The sequence below is a fragment of the Tachysurus vachellii genome, chromosome 7 (assembly GCF_030014155.1).
Source record: "Tachysurus vachellii isolate PV-2020 chromosome 7, HZAU_Pvac_v1, whole genome shotgun sequence".
Lineage (NCBI taxonomy): Eukaryota > Metazoa > Chordata > Actinopteri > Siluriformes > Bagridae > Tachysurus > Tachysurus vachellii.
In genome coordinates this window covers 22,107,319-22,114,950 of record NC_083466.1, presented here as the reverse complement: position 1 = coordinate 22,114,950, position 7,632 = coordinate 22,107,319, and the positions used below count along the sequence as shown (strand labels likewise).

At 34.8% G+C, this 7,632-nt stretch overlaps 4 non-coding genes across 4 annotated transcripts; 2 read left to right on the top strand and 2 right to left on the bottom strand.

The window, feature by feature from the left end:
• Positions 1-2,085: 2,085 nt before the first annotated feature.
• Positions 2,086-2,298, bottom strand: LOC132849301 (small nucleolar RNA U3). Its single transcript, XR_009648847.1, has one exon. It is a non-coding gene; the product is annotated as a small nucleolar RNA U3 (small nucleolar RNA).
• Positions 2,299-3,908: 1,610 nt separating this feature from the next.
• On the bottom strand, positions 3,909-4,122 carry LOC132849304 (small nucleolar RNA U3). The gene has a single exon (XR_009648850.1). It is a non-coding gene; the product is annotated as a small nucleolar RNA U3 (small nucleolar RNA).
• An 889-nt stretch (positions 4,123-5,011) lies between these two features.
• LOC132849303 (small nucleolar RNA U3) lies at positions 5,012-5,225 on the top strand. Its single transcript, XR_009648849.1, has one exon. It is a non-coding gene; the product is annotated as a small nucleolar RNA U3 (small nucleolar RNA).
• A 1,619-nt stretch (positions 5,226-6,844) lies between these two features.
• On the top strand, positions 6,845-7,057 carry LOC132849300 (small nucleolar RNA U3). The gene has a single exon (XR_009648846.1). It is a non-coding gene; the product is annotated as a small nucleolar RNA U3 (small nucleolar RNA).
• The last annotated feature ends 575 nt before the right edge of the window (positions 7,058-7,632 follow it).

Genomic DNA, 7,632 nt, shown 5'->3' with positions numbered 1-7,632 from the left:
CTTTAACACACTTAAAACTACACCGCTGTATAAACATCAATACAGGAAACTTCAAAAATGCTTTGAATGATCTAGGAGGAAAAGCACAAAGAGCGTTTTATATTAAGTAATATTAAAGTTGCCATTCCACTCAGAATCAGTAATATAACCCCCAGGCTCTATTTATATTATGTCAAGGGTTTGCTCACAGTTCACAAGTACCCCATATAGACGCAGTATGTATATAATACATTACCTGGACAAAAAAGTCATCACCTGGATTTAACTAAGCAAAATATCCTTTAAGAAAGAACCTTTCATTTGTTAATTACTGCAGTGAGTAATATGTTTAAGCTGCCAACAAATAATTAAGCCTTACTGATGCCATTAGTAGCTTCTCATTTTTTAAACAAACATGTGAGAAGACATATCCTGTGGGTGTGGAAAAGAAAATAACTAAAGCGGTTGCTGAAACTTTATATTGGGTTATAAACTGTCAAATGTATTATTAAAATGTGGAAAAATAGTCATGAAACATTAGCATCAAGGACAAAGTGATAGCTGCCTCAGGTTAAGAAGATAGGCAGATGTGAAGTGACACCCATCATAGGTGTCTAAGCATAGTGCCTACTGGACAAGAGTGTGGGTGCAGTGGTATGATCTGGGGTTGCTTCAGTAGGTCAGTTCTAGGTTCAGCAATATTTAATATTGATCAATATTATACCTGCTTGAATCTGATGCTATGACTCTCCAATGCTATTTTTTCACTCATAAAGTTCCATACACTATTACTTGTGTATTACATATCTCTGTAATACTGTTTATTGTCTTTTTTGTATTGTATTGTATTTTTTGTCTGTGTCTTTTTTCCTGCACTGTCTTGTCTGTCTTGTTTTTCTTGTCCTGCACTGTCTTTTTTGTCTTGTCCTGCACTGTCTTGTCTGTCTTGTTTGTCTTGTCTGCACTGTTTGAACCAGGTTGCACAGTTGCACTTTATGTATCTAGGACTACTTACTAAGTCCTTAGCTCTGTCTTTGTTCTATGTAGCACCGTGGTCCTGGAGAAACATTGTTTCATATATGGTTTAAATGACAAAAAAAGCTCCTTGACTTGACTCACACACACCTGCTGCCATTCCTGAGCAAGCTCTGCAGTGAGTGTGACACGATTGCTGACGCTGATGCATCAGGAAGAGATTGTCCTGTCGCTTGCCTGACTTCCTGACTTTCTCCTTGAAATTTTTGATGAGCCGATAAATAATTCATTCAGGTGCAATTGCATATGAGGCTATTTTGATGCAAAGCAACGAAAGCTGCATGTCTTTAATTGGAGGTAACCTCCAAATTATCATTGCTAACAAGAACACAATGATTGGATGCACTTCTTCCCCCCTTTTATAATATTCAATCTGTTCTTAAAATCCAGTCAGTATGATAGTAATTTCCCCTGACTAGTACTTCATGACACGTTTAAAGGTGCTGATGATATGATTAGAGAAATAGTGTTAGCTGGTTATTTCATACCAGGGCCAAAACAAGTAATTTTTTTTGGTTAATAAAGCTTTTTGCAATTATTTAAAATGCATCTAATCACAATAATCTAGAAACAATGTGAAAGAACACAACAGCTATAACAGCAAACTTTGCAAAACACATAAATGTATCACTACCAAAACGTTTGGCCATGACTGTAAGTTAACTTTACTCAGTTATTTTACTTCAGTAAAAATTCCATGCTATTTTTCAGGAATGCTTATTTGGGTCTACTTTTCTGCAGAGAAACATCATATGGTTAATCAACCCGTGTGATGTTTATATGTTCTATTCATTAAACAGGTTTAGCTTAACTTGTTTTCCCTCAATTTGTCATATAATTTTTTTTTTTATGTAAAAACTTAGATGAAGCATGTACTTTCTAAATACACACAACTATTTTATGTGCATTTTCTATGGAATTATTAATACTTATTTGGTATCTTAATGGAAAAAAACACACTTTTTACTTAAATAGAATTGAAGTCATTATAATTAATCCATAATATGTATTACAGCTTTATAGATAACACATTTTACTCAATTATACTGCTTTTTTCACTCTTATCCGATAATCACTCTGATCATGTGCTTTTCCTCTCTTATCTCATGAGAAATAAAGAACGTTCATCAATAGTTTAAGTCGACGTTTAGATCATGAACTTAAACCCGATTCACGCTCAGAAAAACACATCAGACCTCGTCATCGTGATTAGGGAGACGTCACACTTTCACATCACAATTCCTAGTCATTCACTATAGAAATGATCCCTGAAAGTATAGTCTTAAAGTTACACAAGCTGAAACAGTGGATCACTTCAAATAACACACACATCCTGAAGACAGTAGATTTTACATTCAACACTAAACACATAATACACACAAAAATCTACATCTATCAAACACAATCTTTATAAAAAAAAACACACAATAATGACAAGAATTTATTCGGGACAAAATCAGAAAAATGTTTTTGTAAATGAATGAATAATAAAAGCTTCTCATCACGCTTTGCGCCCACAAGGCTGACTTAGTTCCGCCCTTAAAGGATCCTGCAGTTCCTCGACCTAACGCTAGGTGGGAGTACAGAAGCAGTATAAGGACCATACAGAAAGTTCACATAGAAAATGCACAAAATATCTCCATGCGATCAGTCGCTGAGCACGTTTAGGAAAACCACTACACCTACTCATCATTCGTGCAGTGTACAAAATCATGCACACAAGGGCAGCAGCTCCAGGAAAGACAGAGATGACAATGGCCAAAAAAAAAAAAAAAAAAGAAAAAAGAGAAAAATCCCTGAATGAAGTGAAACACGAAGCTTGAGAAAAAGCACACCCTAAAACCCTTCTACAAACGTATTATTGCTGTCTGATCATTTGCTTCTACTGTTTGGCAAAGTCCAGCTTCATGATCCATGAGCCCTTATTTGGTAGACAAATATTGCTAACTTTTATTTCATATTTGGTTCACTAAAGTCAAATTGCAGTTTACAAATGGGATATGGCACATTTAGGGGAGTATCAAATTACCAGGTCAAATTTACAGCTAAGGACTTGACCATAGTACAACGATTCTATCAGATATGCAGCACAAGTATTAAACGAGCTAGAATCAACCTCAAATTCTTAACTAACCCTTAGACACAAGTCCCTTCGGCAATACGTCATATAAGTGTAAACAGTTGACGACCAGGAAGACAAAGCATTCTCACATAAGTAAACTTTTCATGAAACCAGTTACAATGCAGTCACATTGTCACTCGTAGTGCTGCTAAATATCACAGTGCAAATAAACCAAACTATACAGTTTACTGAAACAAACACAAATAAAGGCAGAACACCGAGTTAAACAAATAAAAGCGAAAAAACAACAATTACCACCATACTGCAAAATAACGCACGTCTTGTTCAGTATTAGATGGTTAAAACGCATCTAAGACAAACTTTAATGAGAAGATTTATGATACAATTATACAAATAATATTACTAACAACAGATTTCTCCAAAAGCTTTATTTCCTACAAACGGTATTCTCTCAGGAGATACAGAAATTTCTTTACCGAAACTGACAGACACAGAAACAGCTTTTTCCCACCCCACAGGCCCTTAACATCAACTCACTATGATTATATTCCTTGCTTATTATGTTTATTAGTACTGTATTATCAGATCTGTTACTCCATCACATCACCTATATATATTACACACACTATAGCGTATCGTACAGAAAATGTTACATCACGCTATTGTGGTGTTCACACTTATTACACTATATACATAACTAATTAGTCATATATTCAGTGCGTTTATTTAACACTCACACTGTCTATAACAGATCATATCAGTTTCTTCTCGTGTAATGTGTTTTAAATCTGATTTTCACTATAATACACTAATCACTCTGATCACGTGCTTTTCCTTCCTTAGTCCAAAAGAACCAGAAAACGTTCATCAATAATTTGACCCATTGACATAAATCATAAGATCAAACCCGATTCACGCTCAGAAAAGCACATCGAACCTCTTCATCGTGATTAGGGAGACGTCACACTTACAAATCACATTTCCTAGTCAGTTACTATAGAAATGATCCCTGAAAGTATAGTCTTAATCTCGTACTGTCTCAGACAGGAGACACTTCATCTAGCACAAGTGTCCTGAAGACGGTAGAGTTTATGTTCCACACAACACACATGAAACATAACCAGATAAACACACACACACAAACCTCAACATAAAAACAACCGCAATTTACTTCGAATTAAGGCAGAAAATTGTTTTATTTAACTGATCAATAATTCCCAACATGCTTTGCGGCCCGTACGTCTATCAAATAAGACTCCTGAGCTAAACTCTGTTACTACGCAAATAACACCTCTTTTTTTTATCGTAGTAACGTAGAGAGGCAGCTACAACCGCGTTTTGATAGTAACAGCGTTTAGCTCAGGTGTTATTGACTTGAATCTGTGAATTTGTGAATCTGTGAATATGTAAATTAATTAATTTAAATGCATTTCGTTTAAACTATTATTAAAACCTCTTCGGCAGCCCGGAACATAAAATAGAGCAGTTTCCGGCGGTCTTATTTGATAGACGTACACCCGTATCAATTCCGCCCCTTTATTTATTCCCCTTAAAGGGTTTAAATCTTTTTAATCAGAAGCTCATTTCTTGTATTTGCTTAAGTATGTTTTAAAGCAAATAATGGTTGCCTAATGCCTCCATGTAACACGTTAAAACTCTGTCTGGATGCACCAATGAAAGATGACGTTCAAATCATATAAACGGTGCCGCAAAGCATGTTGGGAATTATTGATCAGTTAAATAAAACAATTTTCTGCCTTAATTCGAAGTAAATTGCGGTTGTTTTTATGTTGAGGTTTGTGTGTGTGTGTTTATCTGGTTATGTTTCATGTGTGTTGTGTGGAACATAAACTCTACCGTCTTCAGGACACGTGTGCTAGATGAAGTGTCTCCTGTCTGAGACAGTACGAGGTTAAGACTATACTTTCAGGGATCATTTCTATAGTAACTGACTAGGAAATGTGATTTGTAAGTGTGACGTCTCCCTAATCACGATGAAGAGGTTCGATGTGCTTTTCTGAGCGTGAATCGGGTTTGATCTAATGATTTATGTCAATGGGTCAAATTATTGATGAACGTTTTCTGGTTCTTTTGGACTAAGGAAGGAAAAGCACGTGATCAGAGTGATTAGTGTATTATAGTGAAAATCAGATTTAAAAAGCTATTACACGAGAAGAAACTGATATGATCTGTTATAGACAGTGTGAGTGTTAAATAAACGCACTGAATATATGACTAATTAGTTATGTATATAGTGTAATAAGTGTGAACACCACAATAGCGTGATGTAGCACTTTCTGTACGATGCGCTATAGTGTGTGTAACATATATAGATGATGTGATGGAGTAACAGATCTGATAATACAGTACTAATACACATAATAGGCAAGGAATATAATCATAGTGAGTTGATGTTAAGGGCCTGTGGGGTGGGGAAAAAAAAGCTGTTTCTGTGTCTGTCAGTTTCGGTAAAGAAATTTCTGTATCTCCTGAGAGAATACCGTTTGTAGGAAATAAAGCTTTTGGAGAAATCTGTTGTTAGTAATATTATTTGTATAATTGTATCATAAATCTTCTCATTAAAGTTTGTCTTAGATGCGTTTTAACCATCTAATATTGAACAAGACGTGCGTTATTTTGCAGTATGGTGGTAATTGTTGTTTTTTCGCTTTTATTTGTTTAACTCGGTGTTCTGCCTTTATTTGTGTTTGTTTCAGTAAACTGTATAGTTTGGTTTATTTGCACTGTGATATTTAGCAGCACTACGAGTGACAATGTGACTGCATTGTAACTGGTTTCATGAAAAGTTTACTTATGTGAGAATGCTTTGTCTTCCTGGTCGTCAACTGTTTACACTTATATGACGTATTGCCGAAGGGACTTGTGTCTAAGGGTTAGTTAAGAATTTGAGGTTGATTCTAGCTCGTTTAATACTTGTGCTGCATATCTGATAGAATCGTTGTACTATGGTCAAGTCCTTAGCTGTAAATTTGACCTGGTAATTTGATACTCCCCTAAATGTGCCATATCCCATTTGTAAACTGCAATTTGACTTTAGTGAACCAAATATGAAATAAAAGTTAGCAATATTTGTCTACCAAATAAGGGCTCATGGATCATGAAGCTGGACTTTGCCAAACAGTAGAAGCAAATGATCAGACAGCAATAATACGTTTGTAGAAGGGTTTTAGGGTGTGCTTTTTCTCAAGCTTCGTGTTTCACTTCATTCAGGGATTTTTCTCTTTTTTTTTTATTTTTTTTGCCATTGTCATCTCTGTCTTTCCTGGAGCTGCTGCCCTTGTGTGCATGATTTTGTACACTGCACGAATGATGAGTAGGTGTAGTGGTTTTCCTAAACGTGCTCAGCGACTGATCGCATGGAGATATTTTGTGCATTTTCTATGTGAACTTTCTGTATGGTCCTTATACTGCTTCTGTACTCCCACCTAGCGTTAGGTCGAGGAACTGCAGGATCCTTTAAGGGCGGAACTAAGTCAGCCTTGTGGGCGCAAAGCGTGATGAGAAGCTTTTATTATTCATTCATTTACAAAAACATTTTTCTGATTTTGTCCCGAATAAATTCTTGTCATTATTGTGTGTGTTTTTTTTTTTTTTTATTATAAAGATTGTGTTTGATAGATGTAGATTTTTGTGTGTATTATGTGTTTAGTGTTGAATGTAAAATCTACTGTCTTCAGGATGTGTGTGTTATTTGAAGTGATCCACTGTTTCACCATCTGTAACATTAAGACTATACTTTCAGGGATCATTTCTATAGTGAATGACTAGGAATTGTGATGTGAAAGTGTGACGTCTCCCTAATCACGATGACGAGGTCTGATGTGTTTTTCTGAGCGTGAATCGGGTTTAAGTTCATGATCTAAACGTCGACTTAAACTATTGATGAACGTTCTTTATTTCTCATGAGATAAGAGAGGAAAAGCACATGATCAGAGTGATTATCGGATAAGAGTGAAAAAAGCAGTATAATTGAGTAAAATGTGTTATCTATAAAGCTGTAATACATATTATGGATTAATTATAATGACTTCAATTCTATTTAAGTAAAAGTTGTATTTTTTTCATGAAGGTATCAAATAAGTATTAGTAATTCCTTAGAAAATGCATATAAAATAGATAGAAAGTACATGCTTCATCTAAGTTTTTACATAAAAGAAATAATAAATCATATGACAAATTGAGGGGAAACAAGTTAAGCTAAACCTGTTCAATGAATAGAACATATAAACATCACACGGGTTGATTAACCATATGATGTTTCTCTGCAGAAAAGTAGACCCAAATAAGCATTCCTGAAAAATAGCATGGAATTTTTAGTGAAGTAAAATAACTCTGCAACTGTGAGTAAAGTTAAAAAAAGTACAACTAGGAATTATTTAATGTGTTATAAATTTATATAAAAAAAGTTAATTTACTTACTTTAGTAATAGAACAGCCACCATGTAAATGATCATGGTATTTATTCTAAGATATTTGAAGAAGTCACGAAGCTTTTATTGTAATTTTAACTATAT